The sequence below is a fragment of the Balaenoptera borealis genome, assembly GCF_965194805.1.
Source record: "Balaenoptera borealis genome assembly, chromosome: 11".
Taxonomy (NCBI): Eukaryota; Metazoa; Chordata; class Mammalia; order Artiodactyla; family Balaenopteridae; genus Balaenoptera; species Balaenoptera borealis.
Window position 1 is genome coordinate 65,559,408 of NC_138868.1, and position 22,441 is coordinate 65,581,848.

The window sequence follows — 22,441 nt, forward strand, 5'->3', positions numbered from 1 at the left end:
GAACAGAAGTCACTCCAGGTATTTCAAGTAGAAAGAGGTTTAATACAGGGAATTAGAGATTTCCACGGCCATTGGAATGTGGAGATTTCCATTTTCAGGAAATCCTGAAGTGCAGAGGTCTCAGCTGCTACCCCAAGGGGAGGAATTCCCAGGGCACTGCCCAGAAGGGCTGGGAGCTGTGATTGGTGATTCAACAGCTTGTGGTACCAAAAAGGGTGGTTCTCAGGGTGATACCCACAAACATCTGCCAAATGCCCACGTGCCTGCAAACAGCTGCCCCTGGGACATAATGACTTCTCGTCCTCAGTCTTCCAAAGCCCCTCAAGAGCCTCTCTTTGGCAGAACGGACCCAGAGCCCAGAACTGAAAGGGACTCTGGGAAAAGCAGTTCCAGGACTTTCCCCTGAGTGGATGGGGTGAGGATGCGGCTGAGCTGATCACAGACTCTCTCTCTCTACATAGAGCCCTCATGGACTTGTACTCACTCACTCATTCATTCAATGAATGGTTAATGAGGACCTGCTATACACCAGAGTCTGCACTTGTACTAGTCAAATTCCTCTAAGACTTAGAGCACAAGTCTGTATCTTCTAATTTTTTTCTATCTTCCACAATGTAGCACAATTCTGGGCACATAAGCAGATGTACATGAATTGCCTGTTAACTGATCTTAAACATGGCTAGCCTGGAATTTCCAACAGAAGTGAGAAATATCATTTACATATGTCTATATAGATAGATATTTACGGATATATGCTGTGTATACCTTAGTATTATAAAGGCATAACATGCTGATTAAAGACAATTTGAAAAAACTACATAATTAAAATTTTAAAAATTACTTTGAGCTCATTTTAATTTAGCAAAATCCTTACTTACCAAAATAATCATTTGCCAACATTTTTAGTTTGCCTTTTCAGTTATTGTTTTCTGCTTTTTTCTTTTAGATAGTATTAATATATTATTATTACTTTATATCTTTTTTCTTAGTATTAAGGTATTTTAATATTACTATATTTGTAAAATTTTAATAGCTGAGGAACAGTCAGTTGAGTAAATTCATTATTGTTTAATCATTCTCCTAATGTCGGAAGTTTAGATTGTTTCCAATACCAGGTAGTGTGTGAGCCTTTGTTTTCCTTTGATTGGTAGGTTGGGTCCTGGTGAGTCTGGGTTTGCCTCCTCTCCTTCCTCCCTCTCCCAGCCCTTGATATATGAGCAAGAGGGCTACAGGGTGTTCTTGGCCCAGGGCTATTAGTACACTGTGTTTGTAGAACTCCCAGTTTGTTGTCCAGAATGAGCATCGTTGGCCCCCAGGGACCCTTGCTTTAGTGCAGAGAAAGGAATCCACGCCTGGGTGGCAAAGAGGAAACCTGGCTTCCAGTCCTGGCTGAGTTCACTGCTGTGTGACACTGGGCTTGTGTCCTCACCTCTCTGATCCCCCAGTTTCCTCTCATTTGAGAGAATGACCGGTTAGTCTATGGACTTCACTAGCTCTACTGCTCTTTAGATTTATTTCATCTCTGAACTGCCTTGGTACAAAGAATTCTCTGGCAACTCTCCTTCCATTCTGATTGGTTAGGCCTTTTCTTGGGGGTATTTGGTGGCTCAGTTCAGGGGTTGAGATCCCCTCTCCCACCTCCCTGCCTTTGCCCACACGGTTTCTTTCCTCCACCTGCATTGCCTTTCTTCCCAACTCAGAGATGATGCTTGAGCAGTGCCCAGCTCAGGGTGCCCACTTTGTTTTCATTTCTTCTACTCAGTACAAAACACAGCTCAGATACCCCCTTCCCTGATGAAGTCTCTCTAACTGGGCCACCGCAGCTCCGTGTCCTGCCCCCATGGTAGCCCTTTTTGTGCCGTTTGATGCTACTGCCCTTGCCCGCACTGACTGTGAGGTCCTCGAGGCACACACCAAGCCTCACTGCTCTGTGGCAAGGTGCCTGGCACCAAGTGGGTGTTCGTGACTGTGTGGAATAAGGGAATAAAAGCGCACCACCCCTGGGGCTTCCCTGGTGGCGCAGTGGTTAAGAATCCACCTGCCAATGCAGGGGACACGGGTTCGAGCCCTGGTCTGGGAAGATCCCACATGCCGCGGAGCAACTAAGCCCGCGAGCCACAACTACTGAGCCTGTGTGCTGCAACTACTGAAGCTTGCGTGCCTAGAGCCTGTGTTCTGCAACAAGAGAAGCCATCACAATGAGAAGCCCGCACACCGCAACAAAGAGTAGTTCCCGCTCACCCCAACTAGAGGAAGCCTGCGCGCAGCAACGAAGACCCAGTGCAGCCAAAAATAAATACAAATAAATGAATAAATTTATTTAAAAAAATAGCGCACTACCCCGAGCAAGCTGACTTTACGCTGACGATCTGGAACTGGCAGAATAAACACAAAGTGCCCTCCTCAACTGCAAAACAGGAAAGCAACTTGGGGAGGTTTCCTCTGCTTCCCTTGTTGGAGCAGGATGCACGTTTTTAGGGCTGAGCGGGTCCAAGCTGAAGGGCTTTACCTCATCAGCATATCCATTTCCAGAATCCCTTTAAATGCTAGTTAGAGTCTCTCCCCAGGGATACCTGGCAGATTCCACTTCACTCTGAATAATTTCCATCCTCTTTATGCAGAGAGGTGGGTGTGGAATGAGGGCGTTACCCGGCTGCCTCTGAAGTCCTGGGTCTGCGCACAAAGTTGTCTCATTTCCATTCCCACCACCTCCCGCCTTCCCAGCTCCTGGTGCCCCTCCCTGTGCGGACACAGAGGCAGAAATAAAACTGAGTAGCCCTCGCTCATTTAATCTCCACCACCACCTTTCCAGGTAGGTTTTACATCCCCATTTTCACAGCTGAGGAAGCTGAGACCCAGAGAACTTTGTTAACCTGCCCGAGTCACAGAGGCTAAGTGGCCGAGGTGCGATTCAAACTTGGGTCCAAATTGAGGGCTTCTCAGGGGCAGCTTCTGTGCTAAAGAATCTTTGCACGTATGAACCCACTTACTTCCTAGGAACCCTCAGGAAACCCCAGGAGACAGCTGGATTAGCCCCATTTTGCAGTAAGATATAGAAACTGGGGCACAAGAGGGAAAGCAAAGCAGCTGTGCAAGGTCACAGGGCTACTAACCGGCTCGCCCTCATCGTGTCTGACTCAGGACTAGGTCTCTGTCTGTTTCTCTCCTTCCTCTGCCTGGTGTCTTCACTCAGCCAAAGGCAACAGCTGCATTCAGGTGGCTGGGCAGTGCAGCTCAATGAGTATTTGGTCCAGTAGGAATGATGTGGGACGGTATGCAGCTGGTCACCAGGCCCCGCCAGGGGGGCTCTGTGGACTCGGAATCTTGCAAGCTGGAAATCTCTGTGGACGAGCCCTGTGGGTCTGCTCCGAGGGACAGGGCACCCCCTCCCCTGAGTAGTTCTAGAAGCTCTAGTGGAACAGACGTTTCCTGCGCGGCTGTATCTCCACCACCCTGGTGCTTGGGAGGAAGGCCATTTAGATTACTCTCCTGGATCCCAGCCGTGATCCTAACCAGGCTCCCAGAACCTCTCTCGCCTCCCTCCAGCCCACTCAGCGCACAACAGCCAGAATAATCATTAAAAAAATACAGGGTTTCCCTGGTGGCGCAGTGGTTGAGAATCTGCCTGCCAATGCAGGGAACACGGGTTTGAGCCCTGGTCCAGGAAGATCCCACATGCCACGGAGCAACTAAGCCCGCGAGCCACAACTACTGAGCCCGTGTGCCACAACTACTGAAGCCGGCACGCCTAGAGCTCGTGCTCCACAACAAGAGAAGCCACCCAATGAGAAGCCCGCACACCGCAACAAAGAGTAGCTCCCACTCGCCGCAACTAGAGAAAAGCCCGCGCGCAGCAACGAAGACCCAACGCAGCCAAAAATAAATAAATAAAATAAATAAATTTATATTAAAAAAAAATGCAAAGCTGAGGATGCCACTCACTGCCTGGAAACGCTTTCACGGTTTCCCAATGCTCTTAAGAAAATAGCCAAACTCCTTGCCTTGACCATCGCACGGGAGCCCCCGTCTCCCTCACTACGCTTCAGCCACCTTGATGTTTTGGTTTCTCGGTTTGCTCTTTTCCACCTTGGGCTATTTTGCTCCTCTTAGTCCTTTATTTTAAAATATTCTCTATGCTATGCCAGGCCCACCTCTCATCTTTTAAATCTTGTTTTTAGTGTCTGTTCCTCAGAGAACCACCCCTAACACCTGCAGAGATCTACCATCTCCTCTTGTAGCTCTTCCCTTTCATGATATTTACCATCACGTACCATCAATTCTTTGTTTAGTGTAGGCAGCGTTTCAGTGTTGATCCCTCACTGGTATGCAAGCTCCCTTGTGGGCCAGGGGCTTCCTGTCCCGGACTCCAGTACCTGACGCCGTGCAATATGTACGTAGTAGACCCGTGACAGACATTTCCTGAATAAAGGATGTTAAGGAGTGAGCTATTCTTACCTTGGAAGCTATTTCCTGCAGACGCCTGAATTTTCCAAGCCCGAGTTTTGCAGAAGCGCTTCTTGGAAACCTCTTCCAAATGAAGTTGTCCTCACACTCTGAACATCAACGGCTATGGGGAACACACAGCTGCAAAGAATTTCTGCTGGTAATTAAATTACAGCGAATGAAATAGGTGACACGTTGATCTTCCTCCCTGCTCACATATCTGGGTCTGTGTGTTGCATACTAATTTCTGGTCTAAATCAATTAAAGTCCTTTAGAAAAAAAGGACTGTCCTTTAGAACAGAAGTAAGAGAAATGTTTGGAGAATTGCGGAAGACAGCTGGGCTCTTGAAGAGAGACTGGAAGGGGCAGAAGGGAGGAAACTTTCAGGTCCCGCAGCTCTGCTTTCACCGGACGAGTGAGATCTGGGTTTTGAGACCTTAATCAACCTGGATTGTGGAAATGTACCTCACTGTGAATTGTCTCAGTCCTTAGGAGAGGCAGATAACAAGAAAACAACTGGATCTTAGGGATTTAGTCTAAACAATCAGCATCTCTGAGCTGCCCCGTGACTAATATGGCTTTAGGGCAGCTTTCTTCTTCTCCAGCTACAGTACCAGGTGGGGAGAACTGATGTTGGTAATGAGGGTCTGGAGGCCTCATAGAATCCTCAGACACCTGGGGATGGCTTGACTGCTTTCAGACTGCTCTTACTTACTGAAGCAGGAAAGTAAAATCTACATTAAGATTCATAAAAATTTTACATTTTCTCTTGCTAATTGCTGTCTCAGTCATTCAAGAAATCTGTGTTCAGTTTATATAAAGGGGACCCAGACACAGTGTCTGTCCTTGAGGTCTGCGTGTGGGGAAGAAAGTAGCAAGTGCTCTAGACGAGGCATAATTATTGGTTTGGAGGTGCTGTAATAAAACATACACCACCTGCTGCTGTATATGTGCATCTCTTGTGGTAGCGGGGCTTTATTGGGTTGTATCCTGATAAAAGTAGTCAATTTAATCTATAGAAAAAAATCCTGCATGTAAAGTGAGAGCTCTCTGAAAATATTCTCACTGTCGGTCACCAGTGGAAGAGGCAGGGTTCTCAGACAGGAAAGTGAACCTTGGAAAGCATTAGGTAGGAGGGATGGAGAACTCCTGTTTTTCTCAGGGCCTCTCTTGGTTCTACTTTTAAGGCCTTAAGATGTCTAGACTCACCTGTGGTAACTTACCATGTGTCAGGTATTGGGCTAAATTTCTTTATATAGGAATCCCAGCCCTAAAATGGAAGGAGTGATTATCTCCAGTTTTACAGAAGGGGAGACTGAGACTCTGAGAGAGTAAGAGTTTTATAACTAGTTAAGGAGATGGTCTTGGGATTCAATACAAGGTCTGTGTGAACATATAGCTTGCACTTTTACCCATGGAGCTATGATGCATTCTGGATGGTGAGTTTGAAGCAGTGATGTGTTGATAACTGTTTAACAACTAGCTCTGAAAAAAAGAAAATAAACAATGCCCTGATTTTTGCTGATTTCTGTGGTGTAAATACTCCCACCATGGCCGATTTCAAGCTACCAAAATGAAGGCACTCACTGAACAGGGAGGTGGGAAGAGATACGCACAGCTGAGCCGACTCCGGCACACCTCTGAAGTCACCCACACTATAAAAACAAGCTAGAAGCTTCTACAGGGTGAAGCCTATAAGCTCCAGAGAAGAAAGCCTATTACTGAGCTGAGTGAAGCCTTGAGAGCTAGTTTATTCACATACATATTGCTCTCTTTCTTCTTTTGTTTTCCAGAAGATTTACTGAAGCCCTGAAAGAATGCCTCTCCTTGCTCAGCTGTACCACAAAAAATTTAGGAAAGGGGGGAAGCCCCTCTCACCCACCCCACCAGTCTCCAGTGGTGGTGGCAGAATGCTTAGTGAGACATCCCCAAGGGCACAGGGAACCTTGGGTAGTAGGGCTATAGCTGTTCCTCCTCTCAGGAAAATCTTCCATTGATTATTTCAGGGGGATGGCATTTTTCCCCTAGATAAGCTTTGAAATGTTCTCTGGGATAACTGAGGTCTAGCTCAGTTTTTCCTCATTGCCTGTGGCCACCTCTTGACCTTCAACCCCAAGGTCATCATCACCCTAGTTTTTCCTCTACTGTCAGCGTTCCCTTCAGTGTGTGATTCTTGGACCACCCGTAGCCGAATCAACCTAGAGGGCTTGATGAAAATGCAGATTCCAGGCTCAGGGAGCTGCACGAAACATGCTCTCCAGTTGATCATTATGTTCAATATTCGAGAGTCAATTCTCTAAACTGTATTTTCTCAAATGTCTCCAGTAGAACTAGGGGTCATAGGATATTAACAAGCATTATGTAAAAAAAAGCACGAAAGAGGCCTCAATGGCAGGGGTCTGCAAAGAGCTAAAAATTGAGTGGTGGCATCTTTCTGTAAGGCCCTTGAGCTAAGAATGGCTTTTGAATTTTTAAAGTATCGTACCAAAAAAAAAATAAAGAAACTTGACTGTAGGAACACTTGGCACCTTTAATAACCTAATGTGCACCGGGGCTCTTTGAGAGGGTGAATAGCATCTCTCAATCACGAGAACACAGAATTTCTCCTCTATTATTACTATGTTTTTATAGAGTATATTATGGAACCAGTGTTCTGTAGAATATGCTCTGAGAAACACTGTTCTAAACAAATTAATTCCAATCCAAACTTGGCAATCAGTTTCCCTTGAATCTTTCAATGTGATATTTTCTTTTATCTTGGTCAGGGATGTGATTCTTTCTCCTGACTCCGTGGATTCAGTCCATTCTTCCAGGCTTTCTGGTCAAGTCTTCTCTTTCCCATCCTCTACCTACCATTGCCTACATCAGTCACAGTCTTTTCTTTTCCAAACTCTTAGAGCACGTAGTGTTTGTTCAGTAAAACCAAGACTTTCTGAAGCTCCAAGGAAACGAAGGGTTCCAGAAAACAATAGTATTTTCTGGCTATCTGAGGGGTTACCATTTTTGGCATGAAAACATTATTTAAGCTAATTCTTTTGGACAGCAAACCATACTGAATAATTCTTTAATTGAACATAATTTAACTTTATTTTCATGACATGGTGCAGAGGGAAGATCATTTGATGGAAAGATGAGAAAAGTTGTGTTTCCAGCTGAGTTCCACCACTAATGAGATGAGAGGCCTGAAAAGTCACTTTTCCTCCCTGGCCTCTGAGAAAATGGGGTTATTGGCTTAGATGTTCTTCAAGGTTCCTCCGAGGTCTAACATTCCATGATGTTCTGGTATTGCAGAGTTCCAGTAAAGGGAAAGAGATGAGGCAAGTACACTCAAGTTTCTATTAGATTTATATCTGATGATTTCTTACTAGCCACACAAATCAGTTACTATTGCTAAATCATGTTTACCATACAGATTTTAAAAAACATTCTAATTGATGCTTAATTCTTGGTGAGCAAAATTCAAATTTTTGCACAGCAACAGATTAGAAGTCAAAGATTTTCTTAATACTATTAAGTGGATTTTCTTCTTCATGAGTTGAGTCTGGCAAGGCTTTGATCATGGACCTTGACAGAATGTTGGTATTTTTATGCCTTTTAGAAAGCCCCAGCTGTCTGAGACATTCTGTCCCTGTGGTCTCACAAATCTGACTTGATCACTCTTAATTTATTTCTCAGATAAAGCTATTGAGTGTGGGAGAGTTGCTTTTTCCTTTACAGGAAGGTCACCAACTTCAATTTTGTGGATTTCTATTTATTAGTTGATGCCACTGGCATGCAAACTTTGGCTAGGCTGTCACTCTGCTTCCAAATCCTTCCATCATCTCTGACTTTCCAGTGAATTCCCATCAGAGACTGTCCCAAAAGTTCTGTTTTCTCCTCAAGCTTCACCCCGTCCCATCCTTCTCAGCCCAGCAAGAGGCTGTACTTTTCTTCTCCATCTCAAAGCTCTTAAAGCACACAGTGATTTTCCTTTCCTCATTCATTCATTCATTCATTCAAAATCTCTTGAATGTTCAATCAGTATGAATTGGGCATAGGCCTTCCCCCTTGAGGTAATTCCACTCTGGTGGGGGGTTAGGAGGAATAATAACACCGACAAATGTGTATCTTACAAGTCTTTGAACACCAGAGGAGAAGCATTTACTTTTCTTGAATGGAAGAATCAGGAAAGTTCCCCAGAGAAAGTGATCTGTGAGTCGTGTCTGAGAGGGCGAGTGAGAGTTCAATAGGAGACAATTGGGTGACCAGCACTCCAGGTGGAGGGAACAATGTGTACAAGACCATGAAGGCATGAGATAGCGTGACATGATCATAGACAGAGTGAGAGAGGGCCTAGAATGCAGGACATGTTGGGGCCGTGTTGGGAGAGGAGCTGGAAAAGCTGGTAGGGGCTCCATCATCTGGGGGGAAGAAGTGTCTTCCCTCATCTGTGCTCCTGGCACCACTCCCTTCTCCAGCATCTTGCTTCTGAATTCTCCTTTTCTTTGGTATCTTATCTTTCAGCTCACAGAGAGGTGCAAATCTTATCTTTCTTACAAACACACACAAACACACACACACACACATACACACACACACACACACACACCAACTTCACCCCACTCTGCTTTAAGCTTGCATCTCATAGTCCTTGTACCTAGTTTCAAGTTCTTGAGAGAGCAGGTTGTCTCACTTTCTTTACTTCTTCACCTCTCATTCTCTCTACCTCATCGCAGTCTGGCTTGAGAAAAAATAAGAAGTGTGCTTGGGCACATCATCCAATCCTAAAGTTGTAAATCTAAAACCTATGAGTCAAATATTTTCCTTCACCCCACTGTGAATTTTAAGGAATGCCATTTTATTTTCTTCCTTATTTATTTGCAGCTACTGTAGGCTCAGTTCCTCTCTGAATGTGTTTTAATTTACTTAAAACAAGTCTATCCTCTTTCCCCTGCATAATTATGTAAAGCCAGTGGCTCCTTTAATTCCAAGGCCATGGTGTTCCCCTGTTGATGCAAAGGCTGAAACAGGGATCCATCTTCTGGGGAGGGTGGCCGGGCCGTGGCGGGGCGGCCAGAGCACGGCAGCCCGAGCATCCCCTCAGAGCTTCCTGGAAGGAGCTCGGAAATTCGCAGTGAGTCCCATGACTATCCTCAGAGTGGTCAAGTTTCCAGAAAACAGAAATCGACACATATACAGAGATGTAAGCCCATATGATCACAGTCGTGTTAAACTGCAAAATGCTGAAAATGATTTATTAATGCCAGCTTAGTTGACATAGAAGAGGAGCAGAGGAGTTACATCTTAACAGAGTATCCACTTCCTAACACAGGTTGTCATTTCTGGCTCATGGTTTGGCAGCAAAAGACCAAAGCACTTGTCATACTAAACCGAATTGTGGAGAAAGAATCAGTTAAATGTGCACAGTACTGGCCAACAAAAGGCGAAGGAGAGATGCTACTTGAGGAAACGGGACTCAGTGTGAAGTTCCTGTCAGAAGCCATGAAGTCCTATTACACAGTCCATCTGCTGCATTTAGGAACTACCAGTAGTGGTGAAGCCAGAACAGTAGCTCAGAAGCAAGAAGAACTGCAATCCTGCAGGCTGTGGAACAAAAGCCACATTCACAAAAAGATAGACAAGATGAAAAGGCAGAGGGCTATGTATAAGATGAAGGAATAAGATAAAACCCCAGAAAAATAACTAAATGAAGTGGAGATAGGCAACCTCCCAGAAAGAGAATTCAGAATAATGATAGTGAAGATGATCCAGGACCTCGGAAAAAGAATGGAGGCAAAGATCGAGAAGATGCAAGAAATGATTAACAAAGACCTAGAAGAATTAAAGAACAAACAAACAGAGATGAACAATATAATAACTGAAATGAAAACTACACTAGAAGGAATCAATAGCAGAATAACTGAGGCAGAAGAACGGATAAGTGACCTGGAAGACAGAATGGTGGAATTCACTGCTGTGGAACAGAATAAAGAGAAAAGAATGAAAAGAAATGAAGACAGCCTAAGAGACCTGTGGGACAACATTAAACACAACAACATTTGCATTATAGGGGTCCCAGAAGGAGAAGAGAGAGAGAAAGGACCCGAGAAAATATTTGAAGAGATTATACTCAAAAACTTCCCTAACATGGGAAAGGAAACAGCCACCCAAGTCCAGGAAGTGCAGAGAGTCCCATACAGGAAAAACTCAAGGAGAAACATGCCGAGACACATAGTAATCAAGTTGGCAAAAATTAAAGACAAAGAAAAATTATTGAAAGCAGCAAGGAAAAAATGACAAATAACATACAAGGGAACTCCCAAGGTTAACAGCTCCCAAGGTTAACAGCTGCTTTCTCAGCAGAAACTCTACAAGCCAGAAGGGAGTGGCATGATATACTTAAAGTGATGAAAGGGAAGAACCTACAACCAAGATTACTCTACCCGGCAAGGATCTCATTCAGATTCGATGGAGAAATCAAAAGCTTTACAGACAAGCAAGAGCTAAGAGAATTAAGCACCACCAAACCAGCTCTACAACAAATGCTAAAGGAACTTCTCTAAGTGGGAAACACAAGAGAAGAAAATGATCTACAGAAACAAACCCAAAACAATTAAGAAAATGGTAACAGGAACATACATATCGATAATTACCTTAAACGTGAATGGATTAAATGCTCCAACCAAAAGACACAGGCTTGCTGAATGGATACAAAAACAAGACCCATATATATGCTGTCTACAAGAGACCCACTTCAGACCTAGGGACATATACAGATGGAAAGTGAGGAGATGGAAAAAGATATTCCATGCAAATGGAAATCAAAAGAAAGCTGGAGTAGCAATACTCATATCAGATAAAATAGACTTTAAAATAAAGAATGTTACAAGAGACAAGGAAGGACATTACATAATGATCAAGGCATCAATCCAAGAAGAAGATATAACAATTATAAATATATATGCACCCAACATAGGAGCACCTCAATACATAAGGCAACTGCTAACAGCTATAAAAGAGGAAATCGACAGTAACACAAAAATAGTGGGGGACTTTAACACCTCACTTACACCAATGGACAGATCATCCAAAATGAAAATAAATAAGGAAACAGAAGCTTTAAATGACACAATAGACCAGATAGATTTAATTGATATTTATAGGACATTCCATCCAAAAACAGCAGATTACACTTTCTTCTCAAGTGCGCATGAAACATTCTCCAGGATAGATCACATCTTGGGTCACAACTCAAGCTTCAATAAATTTAAGAAAATTGAAATCATATCAAGCATCTTTTCTGACCACAACACTGAGATTAGAAATGAATTACAGGGAAAAAAAAGTGAAAAACACAAACATATGGAGGCTAAAAAATACGTTACTAAATAACCAAGAGATCACTGAAGAAATCAAAGAGGAAATCAAAAAATACCTAGAGACAATGAAAACACGACGATCCAAAACCTATGGGATGCAGCAAAAGCATTTCTAAGAGGGAAGTATATAACTATACAAGCCTACTTCAGGAAACAAGAAAAGTCTCAAATAAACAATCTAACCTTACACCTAAAGGAACTAGAGAAAGAAGAACAAACAAAACCCAAAATTAGCAGAAGGAAGGAAATCATAAAGATCAGAGCTGAAATAAATGAAATAGAAACAAAGAAAGCAATAGCAAAGATCAATAAAACTAAAAGTTGGTTCTTTGAGAAGGTAAACAAAATTGATAAACCATTAGCCAGACTCATCAAGAAAAAGAGGGAGAGGACTCAAATCAATAAAATTAAAAATGAAAAAGGGGAAGTTACAACAGACACCGCAGAAATACAAAGCATCCTAAGAGACTACTACAAGCAACTCTAGGCCAATAAAATGGACAACCTGGAAGAAATGGACAAATTCTTAGAAAGTTATAACTTTCAAGACTGAACCAGGAAGAAATAGAAAATATGAACAGACCAATCACAAATAATGAAATTGAAACTGTGATTAAAAATCTTCCAACAAACAAAAGTCCAGGACCAGATGGCTTCACAGGTGAATTCTATCAAACAGTTAGAGAAGAGCTAACACCCATTCTTCTCAAACTCTTCCAAAAAATTGCAGAGGAAGGAACACTCCCAAACTCATTCTATGAGGCCACCATAACCCTGATACCAAAACCAGACAAAGATATCACAAGAAAAGAAAATTACAGACTAATACCACTGATGAATATAGATGTAAAAATCCTCAACAAAATACTAACAAACAGAATCCAACAACACATTAAAATGATCATACACCATGATCAAGTGGGAGTTATCCCAGGGATGCAAGGATTCTTCAATATACACAAATCAATCAATGTGATACACCATATTAACAAACTGAAGAATAAAAACTTCAAAGATTTTGCACAGCAAAGGAAACCATAAACAAGACGAAAAGACAACCCTTAGAATGGGAGAAAATATTTGCAAATGAATCAACGGACAAAGGATTAATCTCCAAAATATATAAACAGCTCATGCAGCTCAATATTAAAAAGACAAACAACCCATTCCAAAAATTGGCAGAAGACCTGAATAGACATTTCTCCAAAGAAGACATACAGATGGCCAAGAAGCACATGAAAAGCTGCTCAGCATCACTAATTATTAGAGAAATGCAAGTCAAAACTACAATGAGGTATCACCTCACCCCAGTTAGAATGGGCATCATCAGAAAATCTACAAACAACAAATGCTGGAGAGGGTGTGGAGAAAAGGGAACCCTTCTGCACTGTTGGTGGGAATGTAAATTGATATAGCCACTATGGAGAACAGTATGGAGGTTCCTTCAAAAACTAAAAATAGAATTACCATATGATCCAGCAATCCCACTACTGGGCATATACCCAGAGAAAACCATAATTCAAAAAGACACATGCACCCCAATGTTCAATGCAGCACTGTTTACAATAGCCGGGTCATGGAAGCAACCTAAATGCCCATTGACAGACGAATGGTTAAAGAAGGTGTGGTACATATATACAATGGAATATTACTCAGCCATAAAAAGGAACGAAATTGGGACATTTGTAGAGATGTGGATGGATCTAGAGACTGTCATACAGAGTGAAGTAAGTCAGAAAGAGAAAAACAAATATCGTATATTAACGCACATATGTTGAACCTAGAGAAATGGTACAGATGAACCGGTTTGCAGGGCAGAAATTGAGACACAGACATAGAGAACAAATGTATGGACACCAAGGCGGGAAAGCAGCGGGGGGTGGTGGTGATGGTGTGATGAATTGGGAGATTGGGATTGACAGGTATACACTGATGTGTATAAAATTGATGACTAATAAGAACCTGCTGTATAAAAAAATAAATTAAAAAAAAATAATAAATTACAGAACAGTATCTCACTTTCATTATACTACCTGGCCAGATTTCGGAGTCCCTGAATCACCAGCTTCATTTCTCAATTTCTTATTTAAAGTGCGAGAATCTGGCTCCTTGAATCCTGAACACGGGCCTGCGGTGATGCGCCGTAGTGCCGGCATCGGGCAGTCAGGCACCTTTTCTCTGGTGGACACTTGTCTTGTTCTGATGGAAAAAGGAGTCAATATTAACATTAAACAACTGTTACTGAGTATGAGAAAATGCTGAATGGGGCTGATTCAGACACCAGATCAACTCAGATTTTCATACATGACTATAAGAGAAGGAGCAAAGTTTCTAAAGGGAGATTCAAGTGTACAGAAGCGGTGGAAAGAACTTTCTAACGAAGACGTTATGTCCTGTTTTTGATCAGTCACCATCCAAAATAATGAGTGAAAAATACAATGGCAACAGGATAGGCCTAGAAGAAGAAAAACTGACAGGTGACAGATATACAGGACTGTCCTCTAAAATGCAAGATACTCTGGAGGAAAACAGTGAGAGTGCTCTGCGCAAGCGCCTTCTGGGGGACAGGAAAGGGCACAGCTCAGCAGGTGTAGCAGATGAAGCAGAGGCTGAACGAGACCGAACGAGAAAAGGAAAAGGCGGTTTTATTGGCAACCTATTCTCACTAAGATGGGGTTTGTGTCAGTCACTTTGGTTGGTGCTTTTGTTGGCTGGACACTTTTCTCAGCAACATGCCCTATAAATAATGAATCTTGCCCCGCAAGTTTCGGCACTGGTAGCTGACAGTGTTGTGTGAATCACGGGGGTTTTCGTCTGTTAGCAAATTCCTCAGACCCCAGAAGGTGCAGTTGACTAGACACCCACAGAGAAGTGGGGTGTCCAGTCCCGCCAGCACCCCAGGGTGCTGCTCACACTGTACCCACTCCCTCAAATCAAGACTTGAAAACTTCTTAAGAACTGGTACATTTTCAGCTGTATTCATACATGTTAAGTGTAATATTTCACCTGACCAGACTGAGAAGTCCTTTATCAGAAGGATTTGTTTTTGGAGGCCATCTGGATTTTAACCTGCACTTGATATAAGCAATAAATATTGTGGTTTTATCGACATTATTACTGAAAAGAAAATGACCTTTAAGTAATGCGTGTAATGTATAATGTACTGTTGATGTGGGCATCAACAGTGTATATTCTTAACCATTTCAGGGCAAATATATTTTATTAGTACCTATTTAATCTTACTTTTGTAGTTAAATGTACTTTTTAAAAGCTCAATTTGAAAAAAATCTGTTACCATAAAAAAATAATAAACTGTATGTTGATTCAAAAAAAAAAAAAGAGGTAATCCATCTTCCTTTATCCTCTCTCAGAGAAGAAGTGTGCTGTGATGGTCACTCAGAAGAAAACAGAATCTGGGCAGCCATGTTTAGCCTGTTTACGAGTGGAAAAGGAAAATTGCTCTGTAGAGAGATGTGCAGAGGGAAGAGGGGATGGCCCCAAAGAGAAGGGTCTCAATGATGGGTGGGTCTGTGGCCTGGTTTGGAGGGTGTGGGTTCAGTTCCTGGTACCAAGTCTTCCGGGGACTTGTCAGCACTTCCTGCCTGTGAATTCATGTTGATATTTCTCTTCATCCAAAAAACTCACCTTTTGCTTAACATTGCTCAGGGAAGTTCTGTTTCATAAAACCAAAACCTTTGAAAGGGACTGATGGAATCCAATTCACATTCAGGTCTCTCTGATCTTCATATTTGTGGTTTCTTCATGTCCAGTGGTTTGCCCAAGAGAGCACAGATTCAAGTGCTGCACTGAATTAAAGCAGAGTCTGACATACTTTCCATTTTGTCCCTCTGGGATCCTGGCCTAGAACTGAATATCATAACTTGGGACAGGCTTTTAATGTGCCTGGGGCTCTTTTTTCATCATAAATGGTTGGCTGTTACTGCCCTACAGAACTGTTAATGATGTCAGGGGTTTTGGATATTTCCGTGGAAGTCACAATTTCATAGATCATGGATATTCATTCATTCAAGATTAATCTAATGTTTTTATTTGACAGAACTGTGTTTTGCATTGGGGATGCAGAGAAAAATGAAATACAATCCCTAACCCAAAGGACTCTCAGACTTTTAGAGGATAGATAAAAGTTAAAAAAAATGCTCTTCTTACTGGTGATGAAACTGAACTGAGGTCTAGAATAGAAGATGTGATTTAATCAAAGACTTAATGATAATCTCTTTGTTCTTTCCATGCTGAATATATATCCTGTTTGGATGCTAAATTATTCTAAATCTTTTGGCCCAATTGGAATGGTAGTGGTGGAAAATTAGTGGCTTGCATTATTGACTTCAAAGAGAATGTGGATCCGGCATTCTTGGAAATTATGTAAGTATTAAGACTGCCAGGCATTAAGCCTACTTTTGGAAATAAACAATTGAGTTTTACAGGGTCATTCTACTTAGTGAAAATGAAATAAATAGATGCAAAATACTTTGAAAATTGCCTAATCAGTTGATTTCTGGTAACAGTGAAATGCAATAACTAGGTCAACAAAAACATGGTATCAATCTTTGGGAGGCCACCTGAGGCTATTGTACTTGTTCTCCTGAACTCATTGATTTTTGTAAAGTCTAGGCAAATATATTGCAAAATGGAAGCAAACTGTCAGCTGAAAGGGGGTGAGACACCAGAGGGATGACTTGAAAGTCCTGATACTAGCTAGGCTGGATAGTAGATGGCCAGGGGTAAAAGACAGACAGGAAGAAGGCATTTTGAAAGTATATGAGCTTTGTTGTTGGATGACATGATGAAACCGGTGGCAGGGCTACCTATGCCTTAGGTATTGGAAGGGCTGTCTTGAGGAGCTCAACCTAGGTAGAGAAATGAACTTGGCCTTGAGAGGAGGCAAGGTCAAGGTGGAAAGAGTAGCTGATTGTGTCAAACTGAAGGAGGCAATGAGCAGGTGTGCACCGTGTAGGAAAAGGAGCAATAAAGTTAGTGATGTCAAGAGCTACTCATGGAATTATTCAGGGCTGAGTCTGGGGATAGAGTATGCATCAGGTAGGTTGGCCTTAAAGAGTCTCCCTGGGGGACTTCCCTGGTGGTCCAGTGGGTAGGACTCTGCGCTCCCAATGCAGGGGGCCTGGGTTCGATCCCTGGTCGGGGAACTAGATCCCGCATGTATGCAGCAACTAAGAGTCTGCATGCCACAACGAAGATCCCTCATGCCACAACTAAGACCCGGTGCAGCCAAAATAAATAAATAAATAAATAAAAGTTAAAAGAAAAAAAGAAGTCTCCCTGGGCTGACACCAGGCAAGAAGCCAAAGATGCAGTATTTGAGAAGGTTCTCTTTTTGAATGTATCCTAGAAGTACAGGAATTCCATTTTGTCTATATCATTTACATAGAGTTGACCCAGGATTTCTCTGAATTGTACAGGGCTGAAGTTAAAGAATTTGAAGTGGGCTAAAATCCTGAAACATAACAAGATTTTAACCACTATATCTGGAGACCCCGTTTTTTTTTTTTCCTCCTCAGCCATTGGACTCTCTGTTCTACATGGGCTGCTTCACTTAATTTGACAGTAATTCTATACTGATTGGATTTTTTCAAGATATAAGAAATATGGATATATTGTTTGCTGGTTAATGGGAGTTTAAATGATTAAAAAATTTGATATGAAAACTTTCAAACTGACCCTACACCTAGAAAGACTTATACAATGCAAACCTTGTACCTATAATTCCTACAGTAATGAACTCACAGAGTTTTTAGCTTACTCAGGGCTTTTACTTATTCATGAGTCATGCTACCACATGGCTTCTGCCCTTTGTCTTCTCTTTGCCTCTCTCTGCTTCTGCTGGTCCTACTCTCTGCTCACTTTTTTTGCACATCTGATGTGAAAATTCTCCAAGAGTGGACTTTATGGATTGGATTAGCCAGTAACTGTTGAGTATAAATTATTTTTGTTGAGCAATGCTTTTGAACCAGGCTGCTGGCCAATCTACACATAGTTATCTTTGGGTCAGGTACTCATTCTTAAGTTCAGGAGGTCATGCTTAGAGCCTGAGGTTATATGACACAAAGCATGAAAACCTAGGGGTAAGGAGGTTCTCAGAAGAAAGATGTGTGCAAGGTTTCTCATGGTTTTGCTTGGATATCCAGTAGTAACACTAGGAAGAACAGTCTTATAGAATTAACATGTCCACTTTACAGATGAGGAAATTGAGGCTTAGAGACATTTAGTACCTTTCCCAAAGTCACGTGGCTTACCAGAATCAAAGCCCTGTGTTTCAGAGCCAAGACTCAATCCTAGGAGTTGAGTATGGGACATTTTGTTCCTGTTGTATTGACTCTTACGTGGACACCATGGGGATATGATCTGGCTGTTTTGACCTTGAGCATATTTAACTCCACATTAAAAAATATATATATATCTAAATCAGGATTATGCCTTCATGGTGAATGTCTATTGAAAAACCATTTTTCTTTTGGAGGACTCTGCAATAATCCAATTTATTTCCTTGATTAATTTTTTATACACTGCAGTTGAACCAGTTCCAGTTTTACTTTTATTTTATTAATGTTGATCTGGATTAATTCTTCCTGTGTATATTTTATAATAAACTTTGAAGTAGCCATTAGTCTTTGTTATTGTCATTTGTTTTGCTCTTGAAAAAATTCATTCATTATTGTTGCTTCCACTTTTGTCCCTCTTTGGCCCTTATAGTTATTAAATTCAATTTTCCCGGATAAAATTTTTTAGATGTGAAATTAGCAAGAAGATTTGTTTCTTTTGCTAGTTTTACTGAGTGCAGTTTTACCTTTTGACAGTTTTATTTTTTGTTGTTCTTGATTATTTCTTCAAAACGGATTTTTTTTCCCCTCTGGTCATTTTTTTTTCTTTTTGCATTTTATAGCATGCCCAATAATACATGATTCTTCAGTTAGTTTTTGCCTATAACAAATTGTAGCCTGTAGAGTTTTCATGGTTGTCAGTTTCATTGCTGTGTTTTGTGGTAATCCTATAAGTAATACTTATTATGAATTGGAAAAAAAAGTACCGAAAATTTGTATTGTTTTCTTGAGGTAAAGCGAGGAATATGCAAAAGGCAAAGGCATAAGATTTGAGTGTGCAGTGGGTTAATTTATTGTGTTATTGTACGTAGCCAGGAGTTTGGATTCTATAGGCAGTGCTCTTCCTTTTCAACCTCAGATGCCTCCAGGATACCTGGTATTTTTTTCTTTCCTCCAGGAGGGCTTGGGGCTATCAGGCCAAGGATCAGGCCTTTTGCCCAACAAGGCTGCTGATGGTGAGAAGCAGAGTTCACTCTGAATTTGTGCGTAAAGGTTGGAAAACACCATGTAAATGAAACGGCCCCCCAGGCCCTACTTATCTCTGTCAGGGGGACAAGCCGTTCCTTTCCTGACCTTGGCTTCCAAGGTCCCCAGGCTGCCTTGGGGCTGGGCCTTTCATGCTCCTCTGGATCCAGCTAAGTTCCTCCAGGCTTGGAAAGGCTCCAGGCCTCTCTCTAGTTCCCCTACAGAATAAAGCCTCCCTGTAGGCCTGCTTGTCTGAATTCCAGGGGCCACATATCAATGAAAGCACTTGGAAGTCACAGTCAGTTGTCTCCCTACCACCTCTAACTCTTGCGTTAGGTTCAATCCAGGCCATGGTTGTTATGACCAGGATGTCCAGTGGGATTTTCATTATTCATAAGACCATAGAAACGTGGCTAAGAGCTAGACAAAACAAAATAAAAACCACCATGAACTTGCAGTCAATTTTTATTATGAACTGAGCATCAAATTCCATGATTCTTGCCTTGGCATTCTCTGGAGATAAGGGATTCCATGACCTTGTCTGGAGGTGACCCTCCCCGTGTGTATGTTTACTGGATCCTACTCAGCTAAAGCCCATGTATAACACTCTCACTGATGCCCCACATGATCAGCCTGAGGATGATGGAGAGCCAATATTTATTGTAAAGCAAAGCATTTTTTCCCCTTCCCATTATTTAGGAGAGCATGATATTTAATATGTTGATTACAAAAAAAATCAACAGAAATCTATTGGCTGTGACTGTTTCACAGTCTGTTTTCTGAAACTTTTGATATTTCTTTCCAACCTATTTCTCATCTTAGCGCAAGCTCTCTTGCTCTGTATGTGGATTTAATCCTTAGTACTCCCCTTCAAATACTGATGCTTGTCTTACCCTTAGCTACAACTCAGATTATCCCACTGGGTTCTGGGTGTGGGATGGTTCCTGGTAAAGACCTCTCAGAGTTCTGTTTGGCTCCTGGAACCCTTTGAATGCTATGGCTGCTGTCAGGTTTGCCCCAGACTTTAAATGAGAACCAGAGAGAATGGGAAGGATGTTTACTACTTACCCATCTCTCTGCTTTTCACTAATGATTCTCTGGTTTTGCCTTCAGGCATAAGTAGGTGATTATTTTTCTGAATTCCACAGCCTCCTGGAGAACTGGAGATGGGCTTTGGGGCAGATCTGGCTTTGCAGCTTGTGTCTGTTTTTTTTACTAGATCTGTGATATTGGGCATGTTACTCTGAGTTTCTATTCTCTCATCCTTAAAAAAATTGTTCATGTAGATAAAGACAAATGCAGGTGTGAGTACCTGGTAAACAGTAGGGGCTCAGGAAGAATTAGTTAGCCTGAAGCCCCTGAATGCATTTGATGTGACCTGTCTTTGCTTCCCATGGGCGTGCTTGATTCTGGGGCTGCTTTGAGCCTAGAAGAGTGATGCTGGTGCTGACTGTAAATTGAATTCTGTCCAGATACAGGTCCTGAAGGGAGATGGGATGTGCACTATAGGCCACATTGAATCTCTCTTTAGAAACTTGAGCGAGTTGTCTGGGTTTCTTAAATGTTCTACCTTACTTTCTTTCTGCCTCTGCAAAGGAAATGTGTGGGGATTTATATAATGCATGCAGGCAGAGACAACATCGTGAAGGAAAAGAACTGGCTTTATGTCTGGCTCTGTCATTTTCTAACAGCGTGACCCTGGGTAAGGGTAAGACTTTGCCTGAGTTTGTTTTCTCACCTGCAAAATGGGCATAAATCAGGGGAAGGTCCAGGTTTTGTGGAGGCTAAAACTTATACAGTTTGGGGGCCATGTTTAAGAAAAAGAACACAAAATTGTGAATACAAAATTAGTTAAAAAACTTATATTTACTATGAGGAAAGAAATCACCATAAACCATAAAAAGTAAAGGGCTTCTGCGGAGCAACTCAGCCCGTGCACCACAACTACTGAGCCTGCTCTCTAGAGCTTGCAAGCCACAACTACTGAGCCCGCATGCCACAACTACTGAAGCCCGTGTGCCTAGAGCCCGTGCTCCGCAACAAGAGAAGCCACCGCAATGAGAAGCCCACGCACTGCAGTGAAGCGTAGCCCCCGCTCTAAAGCCTATGCTCAGCAACGAAGACCCAACGCAGCGAAATATAAATTAATTAAAATAAATAAATTTATTTTTAAAAAAGTTAAAAATACTATAAACATTATATAATTTAGAAAACTAATATTTATTATTATTTAACTACATGGCATACTTCAATAATACTCTTTTTGCTTACCTTTTTGGCTAATTACTGTCTGATTACCTTTCTATAGAACAGTGATTTTCTAATATCTTTGTCTATAGAGAGAATAGAAAGATACTGTATTCTTTCCTTTTGCATGTTGATCAAAATTTTAATTTCATTGCTAAGAGTACTAAGAGGTTTCTTTAGTTCCACCTATATTGTATAAATTTTTAGAGTTGTCAATTTGGGAGAACTTCTATCAAGTTTAAAGAGATATGTGTAGGGAGATCAGCTCGGTACTTTGTGACCGCCTGGGGGGGTGGGATGGGGAGGGTGGGAGGGAGGGAGATGCGGGAGGGAGGAGATATGGGAATGTGTGTATATGTGTAGCTGATTCACTTTGTTATAAAGCAGAAACTAACACACCATTGTGAAGCAATTATACTTCAATAAAGATGTTTAAAAAAAAAAGATATGTGTATATAAGTTGTATTTAAGTGTTCTTGTATAGTACTTATATTAAACTCTGTGAAATGAGAGTATTCTTTAATCAGTTTGTCCTTGTCAATGTGTCAACCAGCAAAAATGTTTCAATGCATTTATATGATTCCCTCCTCTTCATTAACTGGATTATCAAATAATGCAAGAACCTATTTATTGCTTCTATTTGGAATTTATCTCTTCTTTTTCAAGATTAACTACATTTGTTTGTTATCTGAATTTTCTTTTTTATTACAATAGCATTTCAATGTCACAACAATTTCTGTTGATTTCATAGCTCAAATATGAATTTATTTGAATCTCCTCTCAGTTCTTTAGTAAATTGGTGATCTGCTTTTATCCTGCAACCGCAGCGAGTTATTGGAGAGATTTACATCAGGTGATATAAGTGAAGAGGCTTTGTAAATGGTAAAATGTTATGTTCTTATAAATTAATATGTTTTCCCCCTCTTCCCCAACTCCTGCCACCACTTGCCCCTCACACCCCCTGGCCTTGTGGAGTTTCAGGGCCTCACACAGTGAGTGCCCAGTGAAGATCTATAAGTTGACTTACTGGTTCCCTTTCTAAAAACTGGGAGGAGAGAAGAGGATGGAAGT

General features: G+C 41.7%; 1 pseudogene across 1 annotated transcript; it reads left to right on the plus strand.

The window, feature by feature from the left end:
* The first annotated feature begins 1,840 nt into the window (after positions 1–1,840).
* On the plus strand, positions 1,841–21,619 carry LOC309606626 (tyrosine-protein phosphatase non-receptor type 2 pseudogene; annotated as a pseudogene). Its single transcript has 3 exons — positions 1,841–1,938; positions 9,453–10,085; positions 13,808–21,619. The product of its transcript is annotated as a tyrosine-protein phosphatase non-receptor type 2 pseudogene (transcript).
* Positions 21,620–22,441: the final 822 nt, after the last annotated feature.